Consider the following 7,480-nt stretch of genomic DNA (forward strand, 5'->3'; position numbering starts at 1 on the left):
ACATTAACCTCTGGAGATAGAAATCAGAACCGTTTAATCTACTTAATTATATGTTTTTGTTGAACCATTTTAAAGTAAGTTACATTGAACTTAAATACTTCAGCATGCAAATGACTTCACCGGCTCCAATATTACTTAATTAAGTCAATCCACTAGACTGGGGTCAGCAAACTTTCTTTTGTAAAGTGCCCAGTAGTAAGTATTTTAGGCTTTGTTGAAACTACTCAACTCTGCCATTGGATTACAAAAGCAGCCATAGATAATACATACATGAATAAGTATGGTTGTGTTCCAATAAAACTTTACTAAACAAGCTGTGTGTGGGATTTGGCCAGCAGGCCGTAGTTCACTGACCCCTGCACAAAAATCACAGTTCTTTCTCATACTCAAAGTATCACAACTCATGCCAGTGGGAATTCCTTCAAGCCAACTGTGGGTGTTTTTAAAAGACCCTAGTGGATTGTTAATGAATCACCACCTTCTGGGAATGGTATTAAAGATAAAAACCTGGATACTCTGGATAATCATGGAACTTTGTGATGTCGCTTTTAGATTAGTTCAGTTCACAGTGCTATAGTACATTGTAACTGAATTTATTTTGCATATATAAAATGTTCATTGGAAAATGACAGTGGGGTGCCTGGGTGGCTTCATGGGTTGAGGCATTGTTTCTTGATTTTGGTTCAGGTCATGATCTAAGGGTCCTGGGATTGGATCCGAGCTGGGCTTCACACTCAGTGGGAAGTCTACTTCAGGATTCTCTCTCCCTCTCTCCTACCCCCACCTTACTCCATCTCTATCAAAAATAAATAAATAAATCTTCTTTTAAAAAAATAGCAGTGATTTGGGACACCTGGCTCAGTCCATAGAGCATCAGATTCTTCATCTCAGGGATCGTGAGTTCTAGCCCCATGTTGGGTGTAGAGATTACTTTTAAAAAATAAATTAATTCTTAAAAATAACAATGATTATGCCTGTTTGGGGTCTTGTGATTTTTTCTTTTCTCTTGGGCTCAAAATCTTGATTGCCAGTTAGCAAAGTTACTTATCTAACTTGTTGCTAAAATATAAATAAGGCCCTTTCAAAACAACAAAAAAAAATCAGAATGGTTTGCTTAAACACAGCACAAGTAGGTAGGAATTGGCTGGAAAGGGCTGTACTGATGTTTCTGGGCTGATGGAAATTTTGTATAGCTTTAACTAGGTGTGGATGTTTTTACATCAAAAATGCTAAAGGAGGCACGCCAGATGCAGTCAGGTATATGGTGTGCCGTGATCGTATAGTGGTTAGTACTCTGTGTTGTGGCCGCAGCAACCTCGGCTCGAATCTGAGTCATGGCAGTATCTGGCATCTTTCTTGAACACATTTGGTACGTGTTTTAGCCCTGGTGTTAATCCCCTTACCACTTTTTGTGGCCCAAGATCAAGGTTTGCGGTGGCTCCCTAATACTTTGCAGTTATAAGGGGAGGAAACCCTATTGTACACTAAACTGGGGTCAGGTATTCTGTCTTCCAGAACCATGCCCTATATCTGAGCGTGCACAGAGCTATCCCAAAAGAGAAAGAGCCATCTGTAGCTTCCACTTACGTAACAGTGTAGACATGAACCTTTTTCTGGTTGAGATATTGCAGCTGTTGATGGGGCCTTTTTAGACACTATGACAATGAGCTTTTTATGAGTTTGTACAATAAAATCTAATAAAACACAATTTCCATACCATTCTCTGCCCCTCCAACCCAACTTTCATTCTAATTGTACATATTGAAGTCTAATTCATGTGGAACACAATCAGGGTCTTAAGTGCACAACACAGAGCCTTCACAAAGGCCAAATACTGCTGTGGCTCAGATTCGAGCCAGGGTTGCTGCAACCACAATGCAGAGTGTTAACCACTGTACCATCACAGCACACAGCAAAGATGCTAGCAATTGGTGTGTGTCCTTTAATATTTTTGATGCAAAATATTCACAATATTTTCTTGCTTTGTTCTTGAACAACTACAGGTTCTTGCACTTTTCTCTCTGTCGGGTCCTCTCTCTCCATTTCTCTCTCCCCATTCTGATACAAAATAAAAAACCATTCTCATCTCTCAGGATCTGGCCAGTGCATCTCCACAAGCCTCTTGGGAGGTCTCCTTGTCTTCAATCATGCCTCTCCTACTTCTTTCCAGTCTCCTGAAGGTTCCCTTTTGGCCTCAACCCTCTTCCTTCTCCCTCACACTGACCCTATGGACCCCACTAAAGGCAGAATGCGGAATGCGGTTGAATTGAGCGCTGGAGTTTAAGCTGCACAGATGGCGCGCTGTACGTCCCTCTGCTGCCCAGCCCATGGGACATTGCAGGCTTTGAAATCAGTTGACAAAAATAAAATCTTTAGGGGCGCCTGGGTGGCTCAGTAGGTTAAAGCCTCTGCTTTCGGCTCAGGTCATGATCCCAGGGTCTTGGGATCGAGCCCCGCATCGAGCCCCGCATCGAGCCCCGCATCGGGCTCTCCACTCGGCGGGGAGCCTGCTTCCTATCCCCCTCTCTCTGCCTGCCTCTCTGCCTACTTGTGATCTCTGTCTGTCAAATAAATAAGTAAAATCTTAAAAAAAAAAAAAATCTTTAGAAAAGAACTTCCCCCTTTTAAAAACATTTTTCTATTTCAGTTCTCAGAGTTCTTCAAAGGATTAAAAGCTTAACAGTGACAGTGTACGGGGGAAAAAAATGAAGACCAACCAAAGGAGAAAAGTAAAGATTGTTTATACAGAACTTGCTAAAGCAAGGCCATCAGCCATGGTCACTTGCGTTTTAAAAGAGTCTAAAGCTGCGGAGGGAGTGGGAAAGCTTTATAGTAGGAAAAAGGGAGGACTTAAGGTGTGCCCTCCTTGGAGGCTGTTGGCATGGGAAAGCTGTAAGTAGGTAACTAGAAGCTGAGCGTCCTGTATGGCTGGTTAGCGGGCATATTTGACTTTCTCTGGGTAGTCCTAGGTTGCAATGGGGATAAAAATTAGGGAAGTAATTAATTATTAAGTTATTAATCAAATCCTGGCCATTTTGAGCCAATTGTTCCACAACTTTATTTTTTAGCTTCCTGGATTGTTACTAGAGTTAAAAGCCTGACTTTCTAGAAATCTGCAGACTTCTAGCAGGCTACTTCCTGGGGGGCTGCTGCAGCTGGAGGACCAGAGTTCATCAGAGTCTATATATAAAGAGAGAAAGTCTATATATTCTATATATTTTATATATATTCTATATATATTTGTATATTTTAAATATTCTATATATTTTTTATATATTTGTGTATATGTAACATACTGCATAACATATATACATGTGGTGTAGCCATTGTCCCTTTGTATGCTCAAACTCTAAAATGCGTTAATTCAGCAAGTCCTAATTGAATGTTCTGGGCATTCAGCTTCCCTTGGGCCCCCCTCGACACAGCCTAGGGCGTAGAGGGGTGGCGGGGTCGCGGTCTGGGTGTCTCCAAAGGTTCTGGCTTCTGAGGGGCAAGGCGGGGCGAGGCCGTTTGCTTTCCCCAGTTTCGGAATCACCCAATGCACCGGTTTCAAACTCGAAAGACGGCTTGATTTGTCACTCTAATCTCCGGTTTTCCAAAGCTTTGGAGCCTGCCGAATCACACAGCAGGGACTGATGGCCATTTGCGATTTGGGAGGAATCACTATTATAAGGAAGAAAGGAAGTGCATTGTGTCTCTGTGGCGCAATCGGTTAGCGCGTTCGGCTGTTAACCGAAAGGTTGGTGGTTCGAGCCCACCCAGGGACGGTGTGGAGTTTTTTTTTTGTTTTGTTTTGTTTTTTACTTCTGTTTGGTTTTCGCAGATTCGCCTCGGCAAAGCGCGAAATACCTCATTTCCCTCCCTTCAAGTGATATAAGGGCTTCTTCTGGAGCTCCCCTGTCCTCCCCGAAGATCTGCCAGAAGAAACATAGGAGACAGAGAAGTTCTGAGAAACAAGGAACAAGAGAGGCTTGGTGTAATCTGTCCTGAAGAGCATGTTTTGTGGGATGGGATCTTGTTTTTTTGGGCTAGTAACAAATTTTATGTACCTCAATTTTTCAACTGCATAATAGCATCTTGCGGGATGTGTCTGTATTTAGTAAGTGTTCAATCAATAATGCTATCAGTGGAATTGTGAGCATTGTTATCATTATCTTCTGCATTATTTTTGATGAAGGCATTTCTTTGTACTGTTACTTAAACTTTTACATTTTATTTTTAAAAATAAGTTGATCTGGCGCCTGAGTGGCTCAGTGGGTTAAAGCCTCTGCCTTTGGCTCAGATCATGATCCCAGGGTCCTGGGATCGAGCCCCACATTGGGCTCTTGGCTTAGCAGGGAGCCTGCCTTCCCCTCTCTCTCTGCCTGCCTCTCTGCCTACTTGTGATCTCTGTCAAATAAGTTTTTTTTTTTTTAAATCATAAAATAAAAATAAAAATAAGTTGATCTTACAATAATCCAATAATCCTGCAGTCATTATCCGTGTACCCATCTCTTTTGCCACTTACACAAGTATATCTATAGGATAGAGTCCTATAAGTGCAATTGCTCTGTCATAGTGGTTACAGTATGTTTTTTAATGTAAATAATAAATCCTGTAAATTTGCCATCAATTGTAGTGGTACCAATTTATAGTTCAATTTATTTTTCTAACTAGGAGAATTCTTTTCCTCATACTCTTGCTAGCACAACACACTTTCTATACACTTATCTTTGGTCATCTAATAAGGGGAGTGCTGTCCTCCTGACTTAACTAACAGGGAGGTACAACAGATGACATGGTGGGCATTAAGCAGTAGGATATCTCTGCATCTACTCCTCTACTAAACTGCCAAGATATTTTTATATACCTGTAATTGATTTCTGTGGAGCCCTGTCAACCGGCGCAGGGAAGACTGGCTAGCGTGTCCTCTTTGTGCCAGTTTACCCAGAGGGAGAAGAAACTCACTAGTCCCAGAGGTTTGTTCCTCTTCCCCTCTCTCTATAAATAGCAAGGGTGAATTAGTATGTTGTCTGTATTAGGATTCTCCAGATAAACAATCAATTCAGAACTAATATATACAACATACTAATTCATCCTTAGCACTTCCGATAAGTAGGTAGGTAAGTAGGTAGGTAGGCAGATAGACAGACTAATTGATAAGATAGATGGATCATAGAGTAAGGAAGACAGAGACTTATTTTAAGGAATTGGATCACACAACTGTGGAGGCTTTGGCCTTGCAGGATAGGATGTCAGGCTAGAGACCCACAAAAGGCTAAGTTTGACTCCAAAGGCATTCTGCTGACAAATTTTTCTCTTTCAGGAAGGTTAGTCTTTCTCTACTAAGGCCTTTGACTGGGTGAAGCCCATTCACATTATGGAGGGCCTAAATCAATAGACTAAAATCTGCTTTAATCAAAGTCTACCGGTTTAAATGTTAATCTCACTTAAAAATGCCTTTACAGGAACATCTAGAATATTGTTTGGCCAAATATCTGGGTGCTGTGACCTAGGCAAATTAACACATAAAATCAACCATCACTTAACACTGTATTATTCCTTTACAGTTTTTGGCAGCTATTTCCACAAAAAACATACCTGAGACACATCATTCTAGCCAAGAGAATTCTGCATCTGACAGGGGCACCTTGTGTTACAGCCATTGGTTCATGTTCCCTTGATTTTTCTGTTGACCCTCAGGAGCAGAAATTGAGCTCTATGACTTTTACATACTATGTGTAATTCTTAGATAAGTCGTCTTCTTTCTCATTTATACACTGTCAATTATTTTTTCCCATCAGTGGTATCAGTGTGGAATTCTGGTTTTGCTTTGATGAAATGCACATTGAGAGATGATCTCTGCTGGGTGGTGGTTCACAAGGATCTATTCTCTGTTGGATGGTAGATGACAGATATAATCTAATCTGTGAGTCTTCTGTGATTGGCCCTTTATCCTGAGGTTTTTGGTATTTTCTCGTGTTTGAGTCTGCAGTGTTGAGAATTTGTTCACATCTGATCCAAATTCTGTGGACCCAAAAGTGGAATACTTTCTATACCAAGAATTATCTCAACACACAGTGATTCTCCCCTAAGTCAAGTCTCTTGACTTTAATAAATTGCTCTACATAATGGGGAGTGTGGAAAAGAAAAGAAACTGAATTTCTGGTATCCATTAGCCTGTTTTTGTAGTCTATACTGAAGTTACTAAATGATAGAATAATTTCACAACTGTTTAAATCAGGCTAAAGAAAGGAGGAAAAGGCTATTTATGTCATTGAAATTAGGCAATTAAGTCAACAAATAGGGCTTCTGACAGTTATATAAACAAGATTTAATAATTTCCAGAACTGTTAACTAATTCATCCTTTTATTAAAAGAAGAAAAAATCCTCTTAAAATTGGATTTTAAAAACCGATAAAATTCAGTGACCATAATGCAAAAGACTCTGAGAAGGCCCTACCGCACTGAAAAGGCTATCACAAAATTACTCAGATTTCCAGCAGAGTGTCTTCTCCAAACCCTTAGTGGTACATAGTTATTTCCTTTTATGCTCCTCATAATAAACATTTTTAATAAATACCATTGCCTTTTTTCCTTTCAGTGGTGTTATTACTTTCTATAATTAGTTCTTTTCAAATGCCCAGTAGTTTTAGGAGCTTTTTCCATTGTATAGTTGTAAATTGTTTTCTAAGGAAAGTAATTGCAATAATTTGTTTTCTTCTGGAGGGCACAGATAGGTCTCTAACAATTCAAAGGAGGTACTTCCCAGATTGGCTTATGGATACTAATAATCACTTGAAAATAAGAGAAACTAAGTACTTCAACCAAAGAAAAGAAATTTTACTATTTATGTTTAGATTTTCAGAGAGTATTTGGCTCCTTCCAATTTTCATAGGTAATTACTTTGTGCTTTTTCTATGTGATTCCCTGACATTATTCTTTTTGAGTAATCAAATTACTTTCCCTGTTCACATCAAAATGCTGCCTAGACCATAGTCATATGACCATTCTAACTACTGCTACTACTACTACCAAAAAAAAGAAAAGGAAAGAAAGGAAAAAGGCAATTGCTCATATCTTATTAAGAAACTAACATGCTAAGGATCTGAGCCAAGATTCTGAATTTCACCAGTTTGTAGTTTATGCAAATTTCTATTCTGGCTTGTTGTTCTTAAACTAGAACATATGATTTGCATATCCTGTGCTAATACACAATCGATGTATCAAAAAGAGACTGAGGCTCTCATGGTCAAATTGGCTCCATTTGAAGCAGAATTTTGACCAAACACTGACAGCTTAAAAATTCTGAAAAGGGGGACACCTGGGTGGCTCAGTTGGTTAAGCAGCTGCCTTTGGCTCAGGTCATGATCCCAGCGTCCTGGGATCGAGTCCCACATCGGGCTCCTTGCTCGGCAGGGAGCCTGCTTCTCCCTCTCCCTCTGCCTGCCACTCTGTCTGCCTGTGCTCGCTCTCTCTCCCTCTCTCTCTCTGACAAATA

General features: G+C 40.2%; 1 non-coding gene across 1 annotated transcript; it reads left to right on the forward strand.

Moving 5' to 3' along the window:
- Nucleotides 1-3,693: 3,693 nt before the first annotated feature.
- TRNAN-GUU lies at nt 3,694-3,767 on the forward strand. The gene has a single exon. It is a non-coding gene; the product is annotated as a tRNA-Asn (tRNA).
- The last annotated feature ends 3,713 nt before the right edge of the window (nt 3,768-7,480 follow it).

Source organism: Enhydra lutris, unplaced genomic scaffold (assembly GCF_002288905.1).
Source record: "Enhydra lutris kenyoni isolate GAN:26980312 unplaced genomic scaffold, ASM228890v2 scaffoldscaffold88, whole genome shotgun sequence".
Classification (NCBI taxonomy): Eukaryota; Metazoa; Chordata; class Mammalia; order Carnivora; family Mustelidae; genus Enhydra; species Enhydra lutris.